Source organism: Schistocerca serialis, chromosome 9, assembly GCF_023864345.2.
Source record: "Schistocerca serialis cubense isolate TAMUIC-IGC-003099 chromosome 9, iqSchSeri2.2, whole genome shotgun sequence".
NCBI classification, from domain to species: Eukaryota; Metazoa; Arthropoda; class Insecta; order Orthoptera; family Acrididae; genus Schistocerca; species Schistocerca serialis.
In genome coordinates this window covers 212,037,378-212,056,885 of record NC_064646.1, presented here as the reverse complement: position 1 = coordinate 212,056,885, position 19,508 = coordinate 212,037,378, and positions in this window count along the sequence as shown.

Genomic DNA, 19,508 nt, shown 5'->3' with positions numbered 1-19,508 from the left:
AGGTATCAGAGGGGGGGGGGAGGGGGTAGGGTTGTTGAGCTTAGGGAACATCAGGACACAGGAAGTCTTCCACAGGTCGGGGTAAAATCCAGTGGAGAGGGACCTCTTCTTTTACTCTAGTTGTGCTATAAATTTATTTTCTCCTCAAAGCGATTCAGAATCTCTTCATTAGTTATCTGCTTTCCCTACCAAGTCTTCAGCATTCTTCTGTTGCACCACATTTCGAAAGCTTCTATTATCTTTTTGTCTGAACTATTTATCGTCGAAGTTTCACTTCCTATCTCACACATTTCGTGTTACAAGTGGAACGGTTGTGTCACAATACAGTTACGCAATTATCTTAATACACGATCCAGTCACATTAATGCGACCACCGCATGTGTTCGGCGTCAACGAGCAGTAACCACTCACAGACGGCAGGCGACAGCACTGGCAGTGGAGAGTATATAAAGCCCGCCGGGGGACGCAGAGAACAGTGCTGTCGTTGTCGCAATGTAGAAACGGAGCGATTGATCTGACGTCAAAATGGGCATGATCATTCGCTTTCCGGTCAAGAGTAGAAGCATTTCCGAAATGGCTGCGTTTGTAAATTGCTTGCGTGCTACCGTATATCGTACTTGGCAAAATGCCACCATCCAAAACTGGAGTCGAGGCAATTGCGGTGCTCCATGGGCCATAAATGGCAAGAGTGAACGATGGCTGCGAAGAGGTGTATGTACCAACAGACGTGCGACTGTTGAGCAGCTGTCCACCCAGATGAACCACGAGGCTACCATCAGTGTCTCCTCAATAATGAACATATTTTCTTCTATTGTTGTAGGTATAGATATCACTATTCTTTTAAATTGTAATGGATGATCATTTATGACGAATTTCATTAGCGAATATATATTTTTGTGATGGTGGAGCTAAAATGCCTAAGTTCTTGAAGAGATACCCAAAATGTGACTGCAGGTGAACACAGCATATACTTACTGCTTGCTTTTGTGCAGAACTGTCGATGCCGTAACGTACTGTCTTGCCTTATGCGTCATCATTAGTTAATTTTCCTGATGATGCCGTTGTAATAATGGGTGACTTCAACTCACCAGGTATAGATTGGGAGTATTATGCCATCAAAATTGGTGCCAGAGAAGGGATTCGTGTGGCATTGTTTTGGATGTCTTGTCCGAAAATTATCTTGAGCAGATAGAGAATCAATTCGTGAGGGTAACGTCTTACACCTCCTGGCAACAAACAGACTGAACTTATCGAATCAGTTATCGTAGTGGAAGATATCAGTGATCATAAGGCTGTGACATCTAAGACGACAGGTCCTACAAGGAATGTTAAAAAAGGTAGGAAGATATATTTGCTCAACAAGGCTGATAGGATACAAATTTCAGAATATCTCAACAGCCAGTATCAAATATTCGGTGACGAGGACGAAGATGTGGAGAACAAATGGAAAAAAATTCAAAGGCATCGTTCAATACGCCATAGAGAAGCATGTTCCGAGTAAGCTTTTAAGGGATGGGAAAGATCCACCATGGTTTAACAGCCGTGATAGAAAAGCGCTACGTAAACAAAGAGCCCTTCATCTCATATTCCCGAGGAGTATATCGTGCAAATAGTAAATATTCGCCGAATACGGCATATCCATCTAACGTGCCATTGACATGTAAACACCGTTCGACGGTTTCGCAATATAACACTAATAGGAACGGTAAGACTAGTATCGTCGAATCAAGCGAATGTGAATGATGTATTCCTTACAAGAACGAGTCGATTTGCTTCTCATTTTCGGAGAGCGCCAACGAAACTCAGTGAGAGCTTAACACTTATACGCTGAAAAACATCCTCAATGAACTCACACTAAACGTCGTACATTTAAATATGCGTATGATAAATTGAGAACAACTGGATCTGTAACGCGTCGGAAACGTATCCGGCAAAGAAAAGTTACTAACGAGGAAACGGAAATTGGTACTCTTGGCGCCGATGTTCGAGATCCTTGTGTTAGTTCGCGTCAAATCGCAAGGAAATCTGGCATGAATCAGAGTAGCGTTACTCGCGATCTGTATCGCTACAAATATCATCCTTACGATATCAGTTTCCACCAAGAATTAACTGTAACGGATTGTATGCGTCGCTTTGCATTCTGCTGGTGGGCTCAACTTCAGGTTCAGAGGGACGACACATTTATTAATTTGATTTTATTTACTGTCTAGGCTACATTCACGAACCATGAAAATGTTAATTTGCATAATATGCATTATTGGGCAACTTGGTTGCGGCAAGTAGCACACCAAAAACCGTGGTCAATGAATGGAGGACAGAATTATAGGCCCATACTTCATCGAAGGAAATCTTAGTGTTAGGAAGTAAACCACATTCCTGCAAGAAACATTATGTCTGTTATTGGGAGCAATATCTTTAGGAACAAGGAACAGAATGTGGTATCAACACGACGGATGTCCGACACATTTTTCTCTGATGGGTAGAAATGAGTTGCAGAGACAATTCCCAGATCGTTGGATTGGATGCGGAGGAGATGTGTCATGGCCGGCTCGTTCGTTAGACTTGACGCTTCTGGATTTTTCTTGTGGGTATTCGTAAAAGACATAGTTTATAAAGACTTTCCAACTACACCTGAAGATATGCTAGAGGGAATTGTCAGAACACGTGCTTCGATAAGAGCCAATGTGATAAGGAAGACCACTCAATCCATGATAAGAAGATTACAGCACTGCATTGACACCAATGGTCATCAATTCGAACACCTTCTGTAAATGGATGTTCATGCCACCTTTGTGACCTTCGTTGACCTTCAAAGACCTTACTGTTAAAACAAAGTTGACCTTCATATCTCTGAAGCGACCCCACCTAGCAACAAATCACCAGCGTTATATTAAGGCCCCTGTCGTCCCACGCAACTTTTGTCCCACAAAGTTTTCAGCTCGTATCATACTTTCGGAGTTACTCTAGGTGGCAATAGTTAGTGACTCATCCTGTATGTAAATGGTCTAGTAGAAAGCGTCGGATGCTCTTTATGTCTATTTGGAGATGATGCTGTTGTCTATACCAAAGTAGCAACGCCAGAACATAGTGAGAATTTTGCAGCATGATCTGCAGAGAACTGATGAAGCTCTGACAGTTGACCCTGAACGCAAATAAATGTAACATATTGCGCATACAAAGGAAAAGAAATCCACTACTGCACAGCTACTCTATTGATGACAAACAGTTGTAGACAGCGTCTGCCCTAAAATATCTAGGCGAAACTATCCAAAGCGACCTTAAATGGAATGACCACATAAAACAGATAGTAGGAAAAGCAGACACCAGACTCAAATTCATCGAAAGAATCTTCAGGAAATGTAACTCATCCACGAAAGAAGTGGCTTATAAGGTGCTTGTTCGCCCGATTCTTAAGTATTGTTCATTTATCTGGGATCCCTATCAGGCAGGACTGATAGGGCAGATAGAGAAGATCCAGCGAAGAGCGGCACGTTTCGTCACGGGATCGTTTAGCTGGCGAGAGAACGTTACGGAGATGCTAAACAAACTCCGATGGCAGACGTTACAAGAGAGGCGTTGTGCATCACGGAGAGATTTACTATTGAAATTTTGGGATAGCAGTTTTCAGGAGCAGTCGGGCAAAATATTACTTCCCCCCACATACATCTCTCGTATTGACTACGAGGAGAAAATTCGAGGAATTAGAGCCAATACAGAGGTTTGCCGACAATCATTCTTCCCACGCACTAATCGCGAGTGGAACAGGGTTTGAGGGATCAGATAGTGGTACCGAAAGTACACTCCGCCACACATCATTAGGTGGCTTGCGGAGTATGATGTAGATGTAGATGATAATGGTTCTGTCCCCACACCAGTTGTGTATCTTGTGACATTTCATCTACTAACTGTGTTTTCTTCCTGTGAGATAAATCCATGCAGTTCTTTTCGGCTATCCTGTTTTTCTGAATCGCAAACTTTTGGTGAGTGACATCTATTTCTTTAACTTGTATTTTAATTGCAATTGCATGGCGTTTTACATTGTTAATGTTAGCTGTGACTGCATCTTTGACACGACATAACCGTTACCCTAGGGCTTCTTGCGTTCATGGGTGTATTGTGTGTTCCCACCTCGCACCATATAAGGATACATCCAGTACTGTCGAACACAGTCGTTTTGATGGTTCAGGTGTTATAGTGCCGAGAGGCCTAATTTTGCATAGGCGTGCTGACCTCCCTATCTTTGAACACGGTACATTCACCAGTACACGTTATTGTGACACTTCGCCAAGTGTGTCTTTTCGCGGGTGCAGTCCGCCCTGACTTAATTTTTATGGCTGGCGAAGCCAACCACTTCGAAATGCGCTAGTGGAGTAATTCTTGGAACCAGATGGAACGGGAATAAATTCGGCTAATGGACTGTCCTGCCCGTCCTACCAACTGAAATCCCACTGTGTACGTGTGGGATGCATTGGGGAGACATATTGAAACAAGTCGACATGCACCAACGTCCATGTGGTGCTTGTCAATTGCGCTGGTGGAGGAATGGAACGCCCTACCAGTGACTTCAGTATAGCTACTTTTCTTCGAGTAAAAGTGTTATTTCCGTCCATCTCGTTGAGTATTTCTTTTAGTTACCTCATTACTACATTGTTCTAAGTTTCATCGAGCTGTATTATTTGGCATTGACACATCATGTGAAAATTACTTCCGTCCTTATGTTTTGCACACCAGCCTATTTAAAGAAGTGTCGGGTATGACGATTGAATGTTTGTGGGTAGATATGGAGTATGGCGCAAGTGTAAGGACGGTATTTGAGCAGTCGGTTGCAGACAGGTGTTAAGCGAACATTGCGGCACGTCACGAGTCGACCGACTTGGTGCGTGAGATGGTGATAATCAGTGCGAGGGGCATGGGTCTTAGCATACCGAAGATGACACAAGAAACGGGATTTACAAGTTCAGCAGTATCTATGGCGGATCTTCAGTATCGCTGAAACAATGTTTCCACGCCGGAATTGCCACGGAGGACGACCACGCGTGTTTGAGGAACGGATGTCTCGTAGCCTCCTCAACGGTATACGGAGCATCGACGGTCTATTTGGAGTTATTTCACTGAAACTTCCTGGCAGATTAAACCTGTGTGCCCTACCGAGACTCGAACTCGGGACCTTTGCCTTTCGCGGGCAAATGCTCTACCATCTGAGCTACCGAAGCACGACTCACGCCCGGTACTCACAGCTTTACTTCTGCCAGTACCTCGTCTCCTACCTTCCAAACTTTACAGAAGCTCTCCTGCGAACCTTGCAGAACTAGCACTCCTGAAAGAAGGATATTGCGGAGACATGGCTTAGCCACAGCCTGGGGGATGTTTCCAGAATGAGATTTTCACTCTGCAGCGGAATGTGCGCTCATATGAAACTTCCTGGCAGATTAAAACTGTGTGCCCGACCGAGACAGGCAAAGGTCCCGAGTTCAAGTCTCGGTCGGCACACAGTTTTAATCTGCCAGGAAGTTTCATGTCAGCGCACACTCCGCTGCAGAGGGAAAATCTCATTCTGGAGTTATTTCACTGTTTATTTGAATCTGAGTTGTCAGAAACCCATTCCTACCGGGACTCAAAACAGCCGACGACCAGTATCACATCCAGTGCCTTCCTATGACATTGGGCTATCCATGCAGCACTTCCTGGGCTAGGGCAAGAAGACTAATGTGATCCTGTTTAAAAAATTCTGACTGAAAAGTAGGGTTCCAACTGCCTCATTCTACTTCCCTCAGCATCCTTAAAATTTTTCCCAAAAATTTTGGCATTTGAACCCATTCGCGCTCTTTTTAAAAAGCAACCCACCTCTCACTCCGCCGGCCGGTGTGGCCCTGCGGTTCTAGGCGCTTCAGTCTGGAACCGCCTGACCGCTATGGTCGCAGGTTCGAATCCTGCCTCGGGCATGGATGTGTGTGATGTCCTTAGGTTAGTCAGGTTTAAATAGTTCTAAGTTCTAGGGGACTGATGACCACAGAAGTTAAGTCCCATAGTGTGCAGAGCCATTTGAACCATTTTTGAACCCCTCACTCCCACCAGCTTACTAGTCCATCGCTGTAAGTCGTTCATACCCATCCGCTCCCACTTGCCCATTCTCACTCACTCATTCAGTCCAATTCGTTGTCATTATCTCTTTGCGTCTATGCAAGTGTCACTGCCTTCTGTATCACAGCCAGTCTCCTTCGTTCTGTACTACCACTAATATTACTACTACTGTCTCCTCTCACTGCCAATGTCTCTCTCTCTCTCTCTCTCTCTCTCTCTCTCTCTCTCTCTCTCTCTTACTGCTGCCATCTCACTCATTCCTTCCAATTGCTGCTGTATCGTCTCACTGTCGCTATCTCTTTCTTCTTCGTTGTCATTGTCATAGAGTCTGTTTCTCGCTATCACTGGATCTCACCCACTTGCACTTTCTCGTACTCTTTATTCCTTTCTGACTGGCACTGTCTCCTCCTTCACTCTTTTCCTGGCACTGTTCTGTCACTGTTCACTACCACTGTGGCCCCCTGTTTCTCTCATACCGCAATTGTCTCCTTCACCCTTTCTGTGGCACTACCACTGTCTGCTATTTTCCAGTATTTATTACTTATCTCTTTCAGACTGCAGCTGTCTCCTTCTCTCTCAGCATAAAAAAGCGCGAACACGTTCGCAAGCCAAAATATTTGATTTTAAAGGTGCTGAGGAAGATAGAATGGGGCAGCTGATACCCCACTTTTCAGTTAGAGTCTTTTAACAGGAGCATATTCGCCTTTTTGTGCTCCTATAGCAGCATTTTTTCGCTGGATCCCTTCCATTTTCTCCACCAGTAGGGCATGTCACTCATATGAAAAGAACTTCATGGGTCAGTAAAATTTTGATAGTTTACTTAATTGAACTTTAAATAACGCAAAACTAATTTTACACCTCACACCGGATTTTACGTGCATGAAAATATTGCATGTGCTTCAGTACTACAACATGGAGTTTCCAGAACGCTTATGATGATAATGGAGACACTTTGCAGCGTATTTCTCCGTGCTACGTCACTTTATAAACTACGTTTTCACCTCACGAATTTTATGTGCTTATTATACGTTCACAAGTAGGTTAACTTTGAACCTCTGTATCTTGGAAATGGATCTTGTTCGAGATCGGGATCATAGGAATAAATTCTAAATTGCTGTGCCTTGGAATCCATGGTCCGATCTTGGTACGAAAAAATCATATTTTTGGGGTGTTTCTCGATAACTTAAACAGATTTTTGAAAACTGGAAAATGGCCTTCTAGATAAATGCCTAGATAATATTGTAAGTAGGCTCTTTAGGTTCTTATATTGGCAAAGCCACGTAGCGCTCTGTATGAAAATCACTGGCTGGGCTGTGTGCAATCTGTGGCTGGGTGGCATTGTTGGAATTTGCTATTGTAGTGTTGGGCAGTGGGCTGTTAACAGCGCGTAGCGTTGCGCAGTTGGAAGTGAGTAGCCAGCAGTGGTGGATGTGGGGAGAGAGATGGCGGAGTTTTGAGAGCGAGTCCATCAGAGACAGTAAATTTGTGAGACTGGATGTCACGAACTGATATATATATATTATGACTTTTGAACACTATTAAGGTAAATACATTGTTTGTTCTCTATCAAAATCTTTCATTTGCTAACTATGCCTGTCAGTAGTTAGTGCCTTCAGTAGTTAGACTCTTTTATTTAGCTGGCAGTAGTGCCGCTCGCTGTGTTGCAGTAGTTCGAGTAACGAAGATTTTTGTGAGGTAAGTGGTTCATGAAAGGTATAGGTTATTGTTAGTCAAGGCCATTCTTTTGTAGAGATTATTGAAAGTCAGATTGCGTTGCGCTAAAAATATTGTGTGTCAGTTTAGTGTTGATCAGAATAAGTAAAGAGAGATATGTCGTGAGTACGTTCAGTTCTGCTCAGCTGTTTGAAAATCAAATAACGTAAGGGGTTTACCAGCACAGTAATTCAATAATTTTTCTAAGGGGACGTTACATATGTCGACCTTTAGCCGAGGATACCTCACTGGAATCTTCTGATTTTTTCTTGTAGTTTCTGTAATTAGTGTAGCTATTGTTTATTGCTAGAGCGTAATTATAGAGAGAATTTCCTTTGTAGTTGTAGTTTTTCATTGTTGTACAGTAAAAGAATTGTGGCATGCATGTAGATTTGCACCAAGTATTTCGCAGCTGCACTAGCAATTAACGAGATATTATTTTCAGTGCTATGTTAATGTGTTTTCTTATTTTGCTCTTTAAATTGTGCTTTTCTGTGTTATCATGTGAAATATTGTGACAATAATGGCGTGTGAAAAACGTAATACTATAGTCCGTGAGACGAGTGATTGGTACTGACAGTTCCGGCGGGCAGACGGCGACGTTGCCGAACGTGGCTCACAGCACGCGGCGCCCTGTCTGCTACACGCATTCTCTAGCAGCAGAAATAAAAGCGAGACAAAATACAAGTCGTATTGGTATGCGTCAATTTATTTAAAGTTGATGCTTGAAATATATTAACTCGAAAACTGATAAGAGCTATTTAGTACAAGTATCTAAGATGCTGAAAAATAATAAAGTTATTTGTTAAACTTCACAACTGAAATGAAAACTATTTTCGCAAGTTGTTGAACATTAGCACTTTTGGTTTCCATTGTTAAGTATTAGCATTATTAATTTGTTTTACTACAAGCTACAGAATAATTGGTCAATGTATAAGAGTTATAATCTGAAGAAAGTACTCACAATATGATGATCTGGTTGTAGATCGATAGCAAACTCCCTCCTTACATTCCTGAATACGTTGTAGTTACTGTAATGGAAAAACACCACTCACATCACTGTCAGAATCTTATTTGACATTGTCTTCCTCAGCACTACTCGAACTATCACTGCTCTCCCCCAGATGTATAATTAAATTTTCGATGCATTCTTCCACAACCCTTTCGGTTTTGGCCGCCTCTCTGATGGCACTTGCAGTGCTGTTTACAATTTTAGCCCACGTCTCGCTTGTCACTTTATTGATAGCTGCTGGAAGGAGAGTTTCCACTTCAGAGATCGTGAATTTTTTATTGTTTGCAGCAATGTAATTTTTTATCTGCGCCCACACTCCTTCAATTGCATTGAAGTGACAGTGGTATGGACGAAGCCTAACGATTTCATGCCCGTGCCTTTTAGCAATCTCGTCAATTACATATGTTGGAAATTGGAGTTTCTTTTGTGCCACAATTTCGAGCAGTTCCGCCTTCCTTAAATCTTCTCTGAAATCTAGTTTTCGCCGTTTCAACCACTGAATGATATCGTCTTTTTTTGTTGCCAAGGTTGGTGCCTTATCGTGAACAACGGAATGGTAAGGCGCATTGTCCATAACAATCACTGATGGACTTGTCAGATTCGTCATAAGCGATGTCTCGAACCATTCTTGAAATACTACACTGTTCATTTCTTCATGGTAATCTCCCGTCTTTTTTAACCGAAACATTTTCAAGCAGTTTGGCACAAAACCTTTCGATGTTCCTGCATGTAAGACAATAATACGCCCTCCTTTGCCAACAGGCACTGCCTTTGTCCCCTCGGGCGTTCCATCATTCCAGCCTCTACGTAAAGAATGGCTGGCATTGACCCAAGTTTCATCTAACCACACTATACTTTCGAATTCCACACCCATGATCCTGCGCAGAAATCTGCACCGCCAGGCAACTACATCTGTCCTTTCCATTAATATTTTGCGTCCGTTAAACAGTGAATAGCTGAAGCCTATGACTTTCAACACTATACGCAATGAAAATTTGCTCCCTTTAAAAAGATCGTCTTTCTGAAGCGACACCAGTAATTTAGATAGAGTGGGATGTTCCCTTCTCTTATAATAGCTGTATATATGACGACGAATAGCGTCTTTCTGAAAATCGTCCAAAGCTGTCACCTGCTTATTTCTCGGTCGCTTCTTTCCTGGTGTGTGCAGCTTTGTTGTGCCACTCTCGTCACAATCTACACTATACTGTTCTTTCCCTATCTTTACAACAGTGTTCTTACTTATTTTCAATGCTGCTGCAGTTCTCTTCACAACCTGAACAACAGGAATTAAGGGCCCACCTTTGTCCTTTTCTTTCTCAAAGTAATCCCTCACAGAGCCTACGAATTCACGGGCCTGGGTGTGTAGCACACTTTTCTTCCTCCGTTTCACTTCTTGTGTTGGGCTGGTACTACCCGCCATACTAGACATTGTTTACAACGAAACATAAACAAAGAAACACTAAAAACAACAAAAACGAAATAAACTGCGAATTCAACTTCAGACAAACGACGAACGACCGCACCGCCTGCACGCGAGACACTGGTAATAGTGATGGGGAGCTCGTGAATGAGTCGTTCAAATGAACGCTTCACTCCAGTGAAGTGTGAACTAACCACTCAATTTCAATGGACTGGTACTTCAAACTCCTCACAGACAGCACACTCCACACTTTTTTCTAGTTCACTCACTCTCTTCCCCTCTCCCTCACCCACTACATTGGCACTACGTCACTCATCCTCCCTTCACTTCAGTCCTCCCTCTACTGCCTGTCGACGAATCGCGCGGTGTTTGTGGGGAAAGATAGGTTTACGAGGGTTGGGGTGGTGAGGGGCGAGGGGAAAACAGCGTCAGTTTCTTCCTGCAGTGCTGACATCATTGCCCGTGACTATTTGTGCAGTTAAACTTAGCGTCTACGGGTAGCCTACCGTTGGCAGCGCTTGCAGACAAATGAATATTAAAGATATAAACGAAGGGGCTGGCTGTGTGAGCACGCACAGTCAACATGAAAATAAAAGGTTTGTTAATAACACTGAAAGAGGGATTTTACCTGAAATCGTACCAATGACTACAGGAGACAGTTTACGTTTTGAAGGAGGGTTATTATTCTCATCAAAAATAAAATCTACAGAAAAACTTCTGAATGATTACTTAACGTACCGGTCGGTATATAGACTTTGTGACAGTGCTAAACGTACTCATTCTATTTTGGATTAAAAGGAACTAAAAATTGGACTGCATTTCGTTGGTAGCCCTAGTTTTCAGTCCATGAATACAACAAATAATGTTTCATTTGGCAGATGAAGACTTTTTTGGGCGCTTCATGAGAAAATGTCGAGCAAGATTAAATGTAATACCTTCTTTTTATGTGACAGGCTTCTCTGTTTATCTTTTCTTTGTCCCCTTTGACCATGCTCTGTTTAACTCAAGACGCTGTAAGAGCGTAAAACGTTGCGTGCACGTTACTGCATAGTTCGGCCATCTGTTGGTAAAATTATGAAGTATTACGAAGCTTTATTGTACGAGCGAGGCGAAGCGAGCGTAGCCGCGGCTGAGCGGCGAACTGGGCTACTTCGCCAGGCTTCCGTACTTCATGAATGAACTACTTCATTTGAACGCTTCACTGCAAAGAGTGAAATGAATGAAGTAGTTCACGGGAATGAACGAGTTCGACCCATCTCTAACTGGTAAGTTTCATAGGCGCGCGCGACCGGGTTTCAGAGCGGCAACGTGGCCCTTGCTACCCGCTCAAAGCCAGGCCGTCATTGGCTGCCTGCCTGCGGTCGCTAGGCAACGGAAAGACGCTACCGAGCTGTCAATACCAAAGACTCGTCTCCCAGACTATAGACTCCAAAGTAAACTGAGAAATGACAGTAGACTCCAAAGTAAACTGAGAAATGACAGTGAAGACGAAAGCAGTGTGCTAGCGCCACCGTGTAAGGAATTAACTAATGTTCAAAGTAGTAATTTGGTAATTGTGCATAGGGAAATGGAGCGGGCTGCAAATAATGGTGTAGGCAGTGAAACAATTAGTGAACAGGGAAGCAGTATCGATCGATCGATCGGCAACAGCTCGCCTCAGGAATCCGAAATGACAGGACACAATCTTGCAAATACTGTAGATTCAGGTTTTGCGTCCTCACCGTTTTCTCAAATAAGTCAAGACACATTTTCTGCTTTTCAAAATGCGAATATTGCTGGTTCAAATGCACTGCCGAATAGCAGTGAGGAACATGTTTCAGACACCAGTGCATTGTTTTTACAATTAATGCAACAAATGGGACAAAGGCTGCAAAAACTAGACACAACGCTTGAACAAAATCAGAAACAAATGGGACAAAATCTTCAAAAGTTATAGACACAATGGAACAACACCAGAGACAAAAACAGCACAGCCAGTGATTTTCATGCAGAGCGCTACGTGGCGTTACCAATATAAGAACCTAAACAGCCTACTTACAATATACCGTTAAAATTTGAGCAATTTGTGTCAGTTCGTTATTTAAACATTTTTTTCTGGTTTTCTCAGAAACCGCTGATGAGCTAAATGGTACCCGCATAAACCCCGTAAGGAGCACGGTAGACAACATCTAATGGAACAAGAACTAACCGATTTGCTCATTTTCCCTAAGCTCAAGGAAATATGTCATATTCAAACTTTGACCCTGTACTCTAGGATTTTTACAGTAAGACGATCCTTCTGTTGGGTATACAAGGAATACGCGGAACACTTGACCCTACGTTTTTATCGCGAATAGAACCCGAGGTACGAGCCCAGGAAAAATACCGTTTTTATGCGCGGCGTTTCGGAGCAAAGTGGTAGCCCATGCTGTCACATCCGTATTGAGGTTAGAGAAGCCTGCAGGTAACGTTGTTGTATTTGACCATGAACAACACCTGTGAGATGCCCTTGCAAGTAAATGCCACTTGTGATCATAATTGTGTTCTGTGCAGCTGTGAGAGCATTAGTCGGAGGTAAGTGACCTCGAACGCAGTCAAATTGTTGGTGTTCGTGTGGTGGATGCTTCCGTAACCAAGCTAGCAGAAATGTTCGGTGTTTCAAGAAGCACCATATAGAAGATTTATGTCCATACAGGGAAAGCGGAAAAACACTATCCAATAAGTCATAATGCAGACGAAAGGCTGTGTTGAGTGATCGTGACAGCCGGTCATTGAAGAGGATTCTGACGAAAAATAAGAGAACGAAAGCTGCAAAAGAAACTACAGAGTTAAATGTCGCACTGCCGAATCCTGTCGGCAACAAAACAACACGAAAGGAGCTCGATAAATTATGAAATTCAGGGCGAGCTGGAATTCCAGACCCACTCATCAGCGGTGCAGATGCCTCTAATAGGGAAACGTGTTACTGAAGCCATACAACCTTGACTCTGGAGCAATGTAAGAAAGTCATTTGGCCGGATGACTCTTGTTTCACACTGTTCCCAACTTCTGGCCGAGTTTACATCTGCCGTAGGCCGTTCCAAATCTATGATCCAGACTGCTTGCTGCCAAGAGTGGAACGTGGAGGGAGTTGGGTGATCTTTTGGATAGCCACGTCGTGATATTCCGTGAATCCCATGGTTGCTCTGCAAGGATACACTACTGTAAAGCATTATGTGGCAATTGTGGCTGATCAAGTCCATTCCATGGTAGAATATTTATTCCCCAATGATGATGCTGTGTTCCAAGAGAGAGCCCCTGTTCACACAGCACGTATCGTCAAGAAATGGTTTTTCGAGCGCGAGGATGAATTATCGCATCGCCCCTGAGCACCATAGTCAACAGATCTCAGGGTTATTGAGCCACTGTGATCTAGTTTGCCATTATTTTTAAGGAAGAATGATACAAGATTCCCTTGCAAACAATACAGACCTTGTGATCATCCGTTCCGAAACGACGGGGAGCAGTTTTGAATGCCATTAAGCATGCTAATGTGTTTTTTTTGTGTTTCCATATTTTTGTCCACCCAAGTAGAAGAAATGTAAAACTTTCGATTAAGTCCTCATCTAATTGGGCTCAAATTTTACTCATGGCCCATGGGTGAGGAGTGTGGTAGATGTATGATGGGGCATCATGTCATTTTGCTGCTGACAACAAGACGACGTCTAAAGTGCCGGTATAGTGCAAGAAGAGTTGGTCGAGCAGGACCAGTGCCTTGTCCTCCAGGGACAAGTGACTTCAGTCCTCTGGAATTTTTCAGTATGCTTGGAGATGTAGACTTGCGCCCTCCACTCTGGTGTGGTATGTTGCTAGAACCCTGCCGACAAAAGAAACCATCTTCATGGTTTCTTTTGTCGGCAGGCAGTCGGTGAACCCCATTAGATAAAGAGCGCCTCCTTTGGGGATTCAGGCAGTTTTTGCGGAAGTCAGATACATGTTGTTGTTGTTGTGGTCTTCAGTCCTGAGACTGGTTTGATGCAGCTCTCCATGCTACTCTATCCTGTGCAAGATTTTTCATCTCCCAGTACCTACTGCAACCTACATCCTTCTGAATCTGCTTAGTGTATTCATCTCTTGGTCTCCCTCTACGATATTTACCCTCCACGCTGCCCTCCAATACTAAATTGGTGATCCCTTGATGCCTCAGAACATGTCCTACCAACCGATCCCTTCTTCTGGTCAAGTTGTGCCACAAACTTCTCTTCTCCCCAATCCTATTCAATACTTCCTCATTAGTTATGTGATCTACCCATCTAATCTTCAGCATTCTTCTGTAGCACCACATTTCGAAAGCTTCTATTCTCTTCTTGTCCAAACTATTTATCGTCCATGTTTCACTTCCATACATGGCTACACTCCATACAAATACTTTCAGAAATGACTTCCTGACACTTAAATCTATACTGGATGTTAACAAATTTCTCTTCTTTAGAAACGCTTTCCTTGCCATTGCCAGCCTACATTTTATATCCTCTCTACTTCGACCATCATCAGTTATTTTGCTCCCCAAATAGCAAAACTCCTTTACTACTTTAAGTGCCTCATTTCCTAATCTAATTCCCTCAGCATCACCCGACTTAATTAGACTACATTCCATTATCCTTGTTTTGCTTTTGTTGATGTTCATCTTATATCCTCCTTTCAAGACACTGTCCATTCCATTCAACTGCTCTTCCAAGTCCTTTGCTGTCTCTGACAGAATTACAATGTCATCGGCGAACCTCAAAGTTTTTATTTCTTCTCCATGAATTTTAATACCTACTCCGAATTTTTCTTTTGTTTCCTTTACTGCTTGCTCAATATACAGATTGAACAACATCGGGGAGAGACTACAACCCTGTCTTACTCCCTTCCCAACCACTGCTTCCCTTTCATGTCCCTCGACTCTTATAACTGCCATCTGGTTTCTGTACAAATTGTAAATAGCCTTTCGCTCCCTGTATTTTACCCCTGCCACCTTTAGAATTTGAAAGAGAGTATTCCAGTCAACATTGTCAAAAGCTTTCTCTAGGTCTACAAATGCTAGAAACGTAGGTTTGCCTTTCCTTAATCTTTCTTCTAAGATAAGTCGTAAGGTCAGTATTGCCTCACGTGTTCCAGTGTTTCTACGGAATCCAAACTGATCTTCCCCGAGGTTGGCTTCTACTAGTTTTTCCATTCGTCTGTAAAGAATTCGTGTTAGTATTTTGCAGCTGTGACTTATTAAGCTGATAGTTCGGTAATTTTCACATCTGTCAACACCTGCTTTCTTTGGGATTGGAATTATTATATTCTTCTTGAAGTCTGAGGGTATTTCGCCTGTTTCATACATCTTGCTCACCAGATGGTAGAGTTTTGTCAGGACTGGCTCTCCCACGGCCGTCAGTAGTTCTAATGGAATATTGTCTACTCCGGGGGCCTTGTTTCGACTCAGGTCTTTCAGTGCTCTGTCAAACTCTTCACGCAGTATCATATCTCCCATTTCATCTTCATCTACATCCTCTTCCATTTCCATAATATTGTCCTCAAGTACATCGCCCTTGTATAGACCCTCTATATACTCCTTCCACCTTTCTGCTTTCCCTTCTTTGCTTAGAACTGGGTTTCCATCTGAGCTCTTGATATTCATACAAGTCGTTCTCTTATCTCCAAAGGTCTCTTTAATTTTCCTGTAGGCGGTATCTATCTTACCCCTAGTGAGATAGGCCTCTACATCCTTACATTTGTCCTCTAGCCATCCCTGCTTAGCCATTTTGCACTTCCTGTCGACCTCATTTTTGAGACGTTTGTATTCCTTTTTGCCTGTTTCACTTACTGCATTTTTATATTTTCTCCTTTCATCAATTAAATTCAATATTTCTTCTGTTACCCAAGGATTTCTACTAGCCCTCGTCTTTTTACCTACTTGATCCTCTGCTGCCTTCACTACTTCATCCCTCAAAGCTACCCATTCTTCTTCTACTGTATTTATTTCCCCCATTCCTGTCAATTGCTCCCTTATGCTCTCCCTGAATCTCTGTACAACCTCTGGTTCTTTTAGTTTATCCAGGTCCCATCTCCTTAAATTCCCACCTTTTTGCAGTTTCTTCAGTTTTAATCTACAGGTCATAACCAATAGATTGTGGTCAGAGCCCACATCTGCCCCTGGAAATGTCTTACAATTTAAAACCTGGTTCCTAAATCTCTGTCTTACCATTATATAATCTATCTGATACCTTTTAGTATCTCCAGGGTTCTTCCATGTATACAACCTTCTTTCATGATTCTTAAACCAAGTGTTAGTTATGATTATGTTGTGCTCTGTGCAAAATTCGACCAGGCGGCTTCCTCTTTCATTTCTGTCCCCCAATCCATATTCACCTACTATGTTTCCTTCTCTCCCTTTTCCTACACTCGAATTCCAGTCACCCATGACTATTAAATTTTCGTCTCCCTTCACAATCTGAATAATTTCTTTTATTTCATCATACATTTCTTCAATTTCTTCGTCATCTGCAGAGCTAGTTGGCATATAAACTTGTACTACTGTAGTAGGCGTGGGCTTCGTATCTATCTTGGCCACAATAATGCGTTCACTATGCTGTTTGTAGTAGCTTACCCGCATTCCTATTTTCCTATTAATTATTAAACCTACTCCTGCATTACCCCTATTTGATTTTGTGTTTATAACCCTGTAGTCACCTGACCAGAAGTCTTGTTCCTCCTGCCACCGAACTTCACTAATTCCCACTATATCTAACTTCAACCTATCCATTTCCCTTTTTAAATTTTCTAACCTACCTGCCCGATTAAGGGATCTGACATTCCACGCTCCGATCCGTAGAACGCCAGTTTTCTTTCTCCTGATAATGACATCCTCTTGAGTATTCCCCGCCCGGAGATCCGAATGAGGGACTATTTTACCTCCGGAATATTTTACCCAAGAGGACGCCATCATCATGTAATCATACAGTAAAGCTGCATACAGTCAGATACATACATATGCGAAAGCCAGTGTACGGTGCGTGGCAGAGGATGCCCTGTACCACTGCTAGTCATTTCCTCTCCTGTTCCGCAAGCAAACAGAGCAAGGGAAAAACGATTGTATAAATGGCTCTGTATGAGTCCTAATTTCTCTTCTTTCATCTCCGTGATCTTTACGTGAAATGTACATTGGCTACAGTAGACTCGTTCTGCTCTCAGCTTCAAATGCCAGTTCTCTAAATTTTCTCAATAGTATTCTTCGAAAAGAACATCGCCTTCCCTCCAGGGATTCCCTGTTGAGTTTCCAAAGCATTTCCGTGACCCTTGGTTGTTGTACGAGCCTTCAGGTAACGAATCTGGCAGCCGGCCTCTGAATTGCTTCGATGTCTTCCTTTAATCCGACCTACTATGGATCCCAAACACGCGAGCAGTATTCAAGAATAGGTCACTCTAGTGTCCAATATGCGGTCTCCTTTACAGATGAACCACACTTTCCTAAAATTCTCCCAACAAACCGTAGTCTACCATTCGACTTCCCTACTACAGTCCTTACATGCGCCTTCCGTTTCATATCGCTTTACATCGTTACGCCCAGATATTTAAACTACGTAATTGTGCCTAGCAGCACACCACTAATGCTGTATTCGAATATTACGGGTTTGTTTTTCCTACCCTTCTGAATTAACTTGCATTTTTCTGAATTTAGAGTTAGCTGCCATTCATTAACCAACTAGAAATTTTGGCTAAGTTATGTTATATCCCTCAATAGTCACTCACCTTCCCATATACCACAGTACCATCAGCAAACAGTCACAGATTGTTGTCCATCCTGTCAGCCAGATCATTTATGTGAAGTATGTGGAAAATAATAGCAATCCTATCACACTCCTGATGATATCTTTGTATGTGATGAACTCAAGCTATTATTTAAGAGGTCTTTCAACCACTAACACATCTCGGAACCTATTCCATGTGCTCATCCCTTCGTTAACAGCCCGTAATGGGCACCGTGTCAAATACTTTTTGGAAATCTAAAACTATGGAATCTGCCTGTTGCCTTTATTCATAGCTCGCAGTATATAATGTGAGAAAAGGGAAAGCCGAGTTACGCATGAGGGATGCTATCTAAAACCGTACTCATTCGTGGACAGAAGCTTTTCCATCTCAAGGAACTTTTTATATTCGAACTGAGAATATATCGAAGAATTCTCAAGCCGATGTTAAATATAGTGGCCTGTAATTCTGTGCTTCAATTCTTTTGCCCTTCCTACATACGTGAGTCACTTGCGCTTTTTTTCTAGTCACTTGGGATTTTGCGCAGGGCGAGAGTTTCGCGATAAATGCAGTGTAAGTAAGGAGCCAATATCTTAGAGCACTCTTTGTAGAATCGAACTACGGTTCCATCCATACCTAGTGACTTATTTGTTTTCAACTCTTTCAGTTGTTTCTTTACGCCAGGGATTTCTATGTTATCCATACACGAATCAATGGTCAAACGACGATATGTTCGTACGATTCTCCTGCGTGAACGATTTCTTAAACATGAAATTTAAAACATCGGCTTTCATTTGCTATCTTCTTCTGATATACCAGACCGGTCAACGAATGACTGGATAGAAGCCTTAGACCCGCTTAGCGATTGTATATAGGATCAGAATTTTCTCGGGTTCTCGGCAACATGTTTTTCTAATATACGACGGAGGTTAAAAATGCACGACTCTCTACTAACATTTGCCTGTCGTCATTTGCAAGTTCTCTTTTAAACCGCGAGTGCAACAGCCTTTGCTTTCTCACCATTTTCCGATTTTCGTTGTTAAACCACGGTGGGTGTTCTCCGTACTTAATCCACTTACTGGGCACGTACTTTGCTCTTAATTCCTGTACGTCCATCAAACTGGAACTAAATGATGCCATTACATTGTCTAAGTAAAATGCTAACAACTATTTATCTGCTCAGGCTAGAAGAAATACTCTACTAGCCTTCTTGACTGATGTATTAACTTTAGTAACCGTAGTCGCTATGATGATATCATGAACACTGTCTCTGTACTGACGCCATCGACAAGGTCAGAGCTGTTTGTAGCTACGAGGTCTAAAATAATCCCATTACATGTAGGCTGCCAAACTAGCTGCTCAAGACAGTTTTCGGTAAACGTATACAAAATTACTTCGCAAGACTATCTGTCTGTACCCAGTGCAGTTATTCTATAGGCGTCCCATTTTAAACTCGATCCGGATACCTATCAAATTAATTATGACAAATGAGTTAACAAGCTCGCCGACCCTGCGCAGATACGGGACAAAAGCACAAGAAAAAAAAGA